Source organism: Ailuropoda melanoleuca, chromosome 16 (genome assembly GCF_002007445.2).
Source record: "Ailuropoda melanoleuca isolate Jingjing chromosome 16, ASM200744v2, whole genome shotgun sequence".
Lineage (NCBI taxonomy): Eukaryota > Metazoa > Chordata > Mammalia > Carnivora > Ursidae > Ailuropoda > Ailuropoda melanoleuca.
The window spans coordinates 81,720,000-81,727,254 of record NC_048233.1 but is presented as its reverse complement, the minus strand read 5'-3'; the positions used below and the strand labels follow the sequence as shown (position 1 = coordinate 81,727,254).

Sequence of the window (7,255 nt, the reverse complement as noted above, 5' to 3'; positions counted from 1 at the left end):
CAGAGTCCATAGTCTCTCATGGTTCATTCCCCCTTCTGTTTACCCCCCCTTTCTTCTTCCCTTTCTTCTCCTATTTTTTAACCACTTCTTCTAGAAATGAGCATCCACAACCTGGAAGAAAACATAAGAAAGTGGTCTCAATTACGTAGTTATGAAGCCCTTTTTGGGACTCCCTGGATATGGTCATCTTACATCCCAGTAAACACATACATTCAAAAAGATTATGGTGAATGGTCTTGAGTTCTCCATGCTAGCAGAGTAAGCTCAGGATCTAGGATTTCCTATAAGCCTGAAAACATGTGTGCCCCCTCCACACCCCAACACTACTCTCTAGGCCAGAGAAGCCAAACACTAGTAACCATAAAACACGAAGACACCATAGAAATGAGATGCTCTGCACAGGAGGTCTTCCAGAGGGCCCTGACATGACCTTCAGCCCAAAGCTAGTCCTCCCCACACAGAAATCACCTGCAAATAGGAAGATTGGTAGGAGAAGAAAGGGATAAAGAAAGGGGGGGTAATCAGAAGGGGGAATGAAGCATGAGAGACTATGGACTATGAGAAACAAACTGAGGGCTTCAGAGGGGAGGAAGGTGGGGGAATGGGATAGGCTGGTGATGGGTAGTAAGGAGGGCATGTATTGCATGGTGCACTGGGTGTTATACGCAACTAATGAATCATCGAAATTTACATCAAAAAACCAGGGATGTACTGTATGGTGACTAACATAATATAATAAAAAATATTATTATAAAAAAAAGAAAGAAAAGAAATCACCTGCAAAGCAGGAAAGTGGAAGGGCAACCAGCACAAGGACTCTCAGCAGCTTCATGGGTGGAGGCAGATCTGGATGTCTGGTCCATAACAGAGGACAGAACTCATGCTGCAGTTGAGAGCCTAGAGGTCCTCCTTTTATTCTCCTACTCACTACCTTAATTCCTCCCAGAAATGAGGGAAGGAGTCACACAATGAACCTGGCTTTGCACCAGGAAATGACAGCAAAAATCAACTGCAACCCAGCTAGCCTGTGCTCTGTTTGTAGAATCCAAGGAGACAGAGTTTGTTGGATCCAAAACAACTTTGAACCTGCAATAATCATACATGACTTTAGATGAAATTAATACAAAAGTGCTTGCTAACTGATCAGATTACAGCAAAGTGAGCCTGTGTTGTCAACCTTGTTGTTTCATTATTATTGTGGCCTTCATATCCTCCTTGCACTCCTCCTTCTTCATTCCTATCCTGTGTGTCTGTTCCTGCTGGCTTAGTACACATCTGGGCTCAGTGCAATACTACAAAATCCTCTGAAGGACAGACTTCTCTCACCCATAGACACGTTAGTAAGATGCCTGATGTTTAGGAAAAATAATGTCTCATATTCTCTGAAGGCTCTTTTAACAGGGAACATCTCATTTAATTAACTCAATTTCATAAATTCAATCTATTATAAATCTATGAATATTTTTTAGCTGTTTAGGATTTTCCCCCCACAATTTAAAGGATATGAGAAGCTGAGGAGCAAGTGGTTGCTCAGCAGAGGCAGATGCTGAGTGGAGGAACGGTGACCAGGTCTGGGCTTGAGCAGATGTGGATTCAAATCTTGGATACAACACCTAATCACGGAGTGTCCTTGGGCAAGTGAAACTGCTGGTCATTTCAAGCTTCCTCATTTCTGAAATGTGCAGGAATAATACCATGCCTGCTTTTGCAAGGATGACAGGCACTCTGGAAAGAGCATATCCAGGGCTTCAAACAAAGTAATCATGAATAAATGAGTGGTTCCATCCATCCATCCATCCATCCATCCATCCATCCATCCACTGTTCAACGGGAACCATGAGCTTCCCCCATGATTGGGGCCTGTGCTGTGTGACCCAGATTCAGCTGTTCGACCAGAACTTCGACTCTGTGGAGCTTAATTGTCACAAGGGAGGCAACAAACAAGCCCATAATTGAAAGAGTGACATCAGAAAGTGTTTGCTGGGGCGCCTGGGTGGCACAGCAGTTAAGCGTCTGCCTTCAGCTCAGGGCGTGATCCCGGTGTTATGGGATCGAGCCCCACATCAGGCTCCTCCGCTATGAGCCTGCTTCTTCCTCTCCCACTCCCCCTGCTTGTGTTCCCTCTCTCGCTGGCTGTCTCTATCTCTGTCGAATAAATAAATAAAATCTTAAAAAAAAAAAAAAGAAAGTGTTTGCTGTGTAGAACCAGAAAACAAACATGAGGGGCAGTGTCCTGTAAAGAGGTCCAGGCCAGGTACAGGATGACCGATTTTAAATCCTGGATGAGTGGACAATGATATCAAGGGGAAGATCTGGGAAAGTGTGTTCTTGGCAGAAGAAAGAGTACGTACAGAGGCTCTGGAGCATTTCGTACTTGGCAAGATAAGGAAAGCAAACACAGTGTGCCTCTTGGTGTCAAGAGAGACACAGGACAGCCTCATTCATACAAACAGAAAAATCACATAAGGGGCACCTGGGTGGCTTAGTCCACTAAGCCTCTGCCTTCAGGTCAGGTCATGATCCTGGGGTCCTGGGATTGAGTCCTGCATCAGGCTCTCCGCTCAGCAGGGAGCCTGCTTCCCCATCTCCCTCTGCCTGTAGGTCTGCCTCCTTGTGCTCTCTCTGTCAAATAAATAAGTAAAATCTTAAAAAAAAAGGGGAGGGGGGAGGAAAACAAAAAACCACATCAGTTTAAGCAGGGGCAATAAGAGGGTAATAGGAACAAGAGAAACAGTGTTGGCTCGTCTTAACAAAATGAAAAAGAAATTGATGAGAGAACCAGAGACATGAGTTAATTAATCATGAATGCAGCATTTGCTGTTTGGATTATTTGGGTCATCTTTTCCCCTATCATTCAGCTCCAGCGTAACTTGCCAAGATAAATACCAATTTAGGGAGAGGCTAGACATAGGGAAGAAGGTGATGTTCTTATGTGTGTACTTTCCCTCAGTTGACCACTGCTGCCAATCTCCATTCCAAAGGCAAATGAAGGACTTTAGTGATGAAATGAGAGAATTTTTATAGGTCTTAATGGGGACTCCCCCCTGGTACCCCAGATATTATGGACCTGTCCTGTTTCCTGTAGGGACACAGGTCCCTGTAGAGGTTTCTTACTCAGCAAAATATAAAATAAAATACAGTAAAATAAAATAAAACAAAATAAATAAAATAAAATCCCGCACCATGTACATGGTACCCACAATAAGAGGGCTATTTTTTTTTTACCTTAATGTTTTCTACACAGCAGAAGATGATCATTCTCAGGTGAATGAACAAACAGTTAACTCAGCCCACAAAGGAATCATTGGCAAGCCAGTGTTAACAAGGAGAAATAGAAGAAAACAAAAGATCAGGATACATGCGTAGCTAGCCTGATGGTTTCTCTTCCCAAAAGGGGTTTAAGTCAGGTCCCCAAATGATGCTCAGAAACAAGAGGAATAGAGGAGCCTTCAGGTTGGGTGTTTGTGTGACATTTATTGATCTGCTATTAAGACAAACCATAGGGGCGCCTGGGTAGCTCAGTCGTTAAGCGTCTGCCTTTGGCCCAGGGCGTGATCCTAGGGTCCTGGGATCGAGCCCCGCATCGGGCTCCCTGCTCCACTGGGAGCCTGCTTCTTCCTCTCCTGCTCCCCCTGCTTGTGTTCCCTCACTCTCTGGCTGTCTCTCTCTCTGTCAAATAAATAAATAAAATCTTAAAAAAAAAAAAGACAAACCATAGTGCAGGGGTGAATTTGTACATATTTGTCCCCGAACAAGTTGTGTCGGGGACAGGGAGAAAGAATGAGGCCAGAGACAGTTATATTTGGAGTCCTCAGGCTCAAGAAAGACCTGAGATATATTCACACCAATGTTTTGGTCATCTGTGGCCTTGACATACTTTGTAAAAGCTATAACATTTAGTGAGAGACATCTTTTCTCAGTGTTTCATGCATTGGCACAAAAGCCTATCAACGAGTTCTTTTGAAATTTAGATGATCTGTAAATGTTTCTAAATTGTAAGTTACTGATATGGATCAACTTCACAGTATCTGGGGAGTAGATATCCTACATTTTCAAAACTCGTTCTGTAAATCCGGTCTTGCCTCTCACGTGCAGGGCTGTTGGGACATTAACCTCAGGCATGTTCTTTGGAAGTGAACCTATCCCTCATTAAATCATGCCAAAGTCTAGAACTTGGTAAGGGAGGGAACTACCAGGCTGGCAATGATAGGAAAAGCTCTGCCTTGGAGACATCTTGAAAGCAGTGAGATGTTAGTTGTTCACAATATTTAGGGCATTCCTAGACCAGGCTCACTACTAGCCATGGGCCAAGACTGGTACGGGGATTTCAAGCTGTGTCTCTTTGTACCCTAAGAATAGTCTTGGGATTGTCATTAACGCCTCAGGACTGGGTTTGACACAGAGCAGGTGCTGTGTACATGGCAGCTGCCAGTGATTCGTTCTACAAAATTGAGAAAGCTCTTATAAAGGACTACTAGGACCATCAGAGAGCACTGGAAACTTGGCTGAGCCTTACATTCTCTGAAAGACCTAGAGAAGGTCATATAGAGATCTTAGGTAAAAGTCCTTTTTGTGAATAAAAAGCACTGTATCTAGTCCATGCTTACTTGATAGTATTCTGACTTCTTATTTGAAAAGTTTTATGGAGATATAATTTACACAGAACTTCTCTGTCAAACATATTCCACATACTGTTGGTTTGTTAATCTCCTCAAAGCCCAGCAGCCATGGGTGTTTATCTGTTTTCAAAATTCAATAAAGCATGAACAGCAAACAATAATAGAGTGGTCGCTCGAGGAAAGCACTGGAGCAAACCTCCTTCAATCTTGACAAAAACAACCGAATGTGTAGGAGGATGATGACATTTATTGGTCCAAAGAGGGTACCTTGGAGTGTGGAAGTGGTCCCCAAATGGATGGCATGCCAAGAGAGCAGCATAAACCAGGATTCTCCTGAGAAAAGTGAAATGTGTCACCCTGCCTTGGTTGGCAATCTGCTCTGTAGCATTCCAGGTGTAAAACGAAGGCAGTCCCAGTACACAGAGGGTAGGGAGAGACTGAAGAAAAGGCCAGCTACTCCAGCTTCTTATGTGGTGGGTTTGACGAGCAAGGGATCTCACATAAGAGGGTTGTCTTGCCACAAGAAGGGTAAATCTCCACACCCACCTGCCAGAATCAGAAAGTTTATAGAGAGGCCTTAAATGGGTTCAGTCACATACCCAGTTCAGATGGTCTCGACACCACATCACTCTCTCATAGAGTGTTTGGGGCCGCTTCTGGGGGTGGAGCAGGGAAGTGGAACCTACATTCCAAGGACAGGGGAGGTGGGTGAGGAGCCTGCAATTGCCTGGGTCCAGCTATGGGTCAACTGGAGGTCATGTCCTCTCCTGCAACACCTCCCCATGAGGTGGGCATATCATTTCTTCCCATCTTCAGACAATGCAAGAGAGGTCAAGTAAGTTGACCATCACCCTACACTTGTGGGTGGCAGCCAGGGTAAGGGCCCAATTGTTCTGGCTGAGAAACAGTTCTCAACACTATTGACCTCCCTACTTTGAACCTTATGGACTTTCATCTTATGACTTATGTGATCTTGACTCATGCGACTGCCCTGTGTGAGCTCCAGGTTGAATCCTGTGCAGGCCCACCAGTTTTCGGCTGAGACCTTTGCTCCCTGTGGACTCCCTTCACCTGTCCTTGCCTCAGTCCCACTGAGTTGAAACTCCTTACTCCTTCCCAATGTCACAACAAAGACAGCCTTCTTCTTGTGCCCTTTCCTGACTCCGAATCTCTAGGGATCTCTCTTGCCAAGACTCCTTGTCTCTGTGTGTGCAGCTCTCTCCTGACCTCTTCAGGGTCCTGATCCCGTGGTCCTTCCTCCCTGTTATGCTCCTCTAGGGTACCACCTGCGCACCTCTGGTCTTTGTGTGATGACAGTGATACAGTAGGCACTTAATTAATTGCTGTGTAACTGTTTTTTGGGACAGATTTTGTATTTATATGAAGATTTCACTGATTATATAACATGTTTTATTATCAGGTCTATTTAGAAGTACAAATGCATTTAAATTTGGATATTTAGTGAAGTCAGGGCTCAAACCCCACACAAAACCAGTCACCAGCCTGTCATTGTGGGGCTAACACTACCTTGTTTATGTTCCTGGAAGAGGATTTGATGTCCCAACATGGAGAAGTTGGGTGAGGCAGGAGAAAGAAAGTGGAGCCTATGCCATGTATGGACTGGGCCACCCCAGTCTCCCTGTTTCTCAGAAGTAACCATTACCTTGAGCCAATGTAACTTTGGTCCAATCTATCCCGGATGCATTTGATGACTTGGGGCTTCCAGATTTGGAAGCCAAGTCAGGACCAGGTATTGCCTCCAGTGAATTCTCCTTGGCTCATTCACCAGAACCCTGAACATAACAACAATGTGACATTGCCAAGAAATGTGCGTTTAGGTATTTAGTCCCCATAGACAGTTCATATGGTTCATTAGATATCTACCCCATTATCTTCTATATTGAGTTAGTAATTTTCCCTCCACTATGTGCCCACCTTTTCTCACTAACCATCAGTATGCACAGTTTTGAAATTCTGGTCCTCAGCAACATTAAAACATGTATATGGGAGAAGTGGTAAAGTATTTGCACTGTGAGAATAGTGATTTTCTGCTGAAGCTGACTTTCTCCTTCCATCTATACCTGTAGGCATTTGTTAATATCTGGAGATGTTTTGAGCGTCCCCACAAGGTGGGTGGTGTGTTATTGGCATCAAGTGGATAGAGACTAGGACTGCTCCTAAACAATCTGGACATTTGTGACTGAACCTTATGACCTAAATCCAGCTATGGATGGGCTGAGAGACACCTTAAGTATCATTTCTTGACAAAGATGTAACTTAAGTGTTTCACCCTCACACGTGACTACAGGAGATAGCGGAAGGAGGGTTTCAGGATATGGGCACAATAAGGGAGAGAGTTGTAGGCAGGGAGTGGTGAAGTGGGCTGAGGTACGGGGGATAGGCCTTGGCTATGCAGAAGCTGGCAGGGTGCCCTCCCGGCTGCCCTCCATGCTGACAGAGGTTCCCTCCTTTCTATCTGTCTCCCCATTCAACACTCTTACACCCCCATTGGATTCTGCTGTGACTCTGTCCACTCGGAGAGGGGATCTCACCTACAGGAAAACTCCCAGGCAAGGATGCAGCCAGGTTTTGGCCATTCAACATCACTGTGTAGGTCCCTAGGTGTCCTCCTCCTC

The 7,255-nt window shown here is 44.8% G+C and overlaps 1 long non-coding RNA gene across 1 annotated transcript; it reads right to left on the bottom strand.

Annotated features, from left to right (window-relative positions):
• Positions 1-38: 38 nt before the first annotated feature.
• Positions 39-1,400, bottom strand: LOC109488675. Its single transcript, XR_002141599.2, has 3 exons — positions 1,178-1,400; positions 778-1,086; positions 39-111 (listed from the first exon to the last, which is right to left on the bottom strand). It is a non-coding gene; the product is annotated as an uncharacterized LOC109488675 (long non-coding RNA).
• Positions 1,401-7,255: the final 5,855 nt, after the last annotated feature.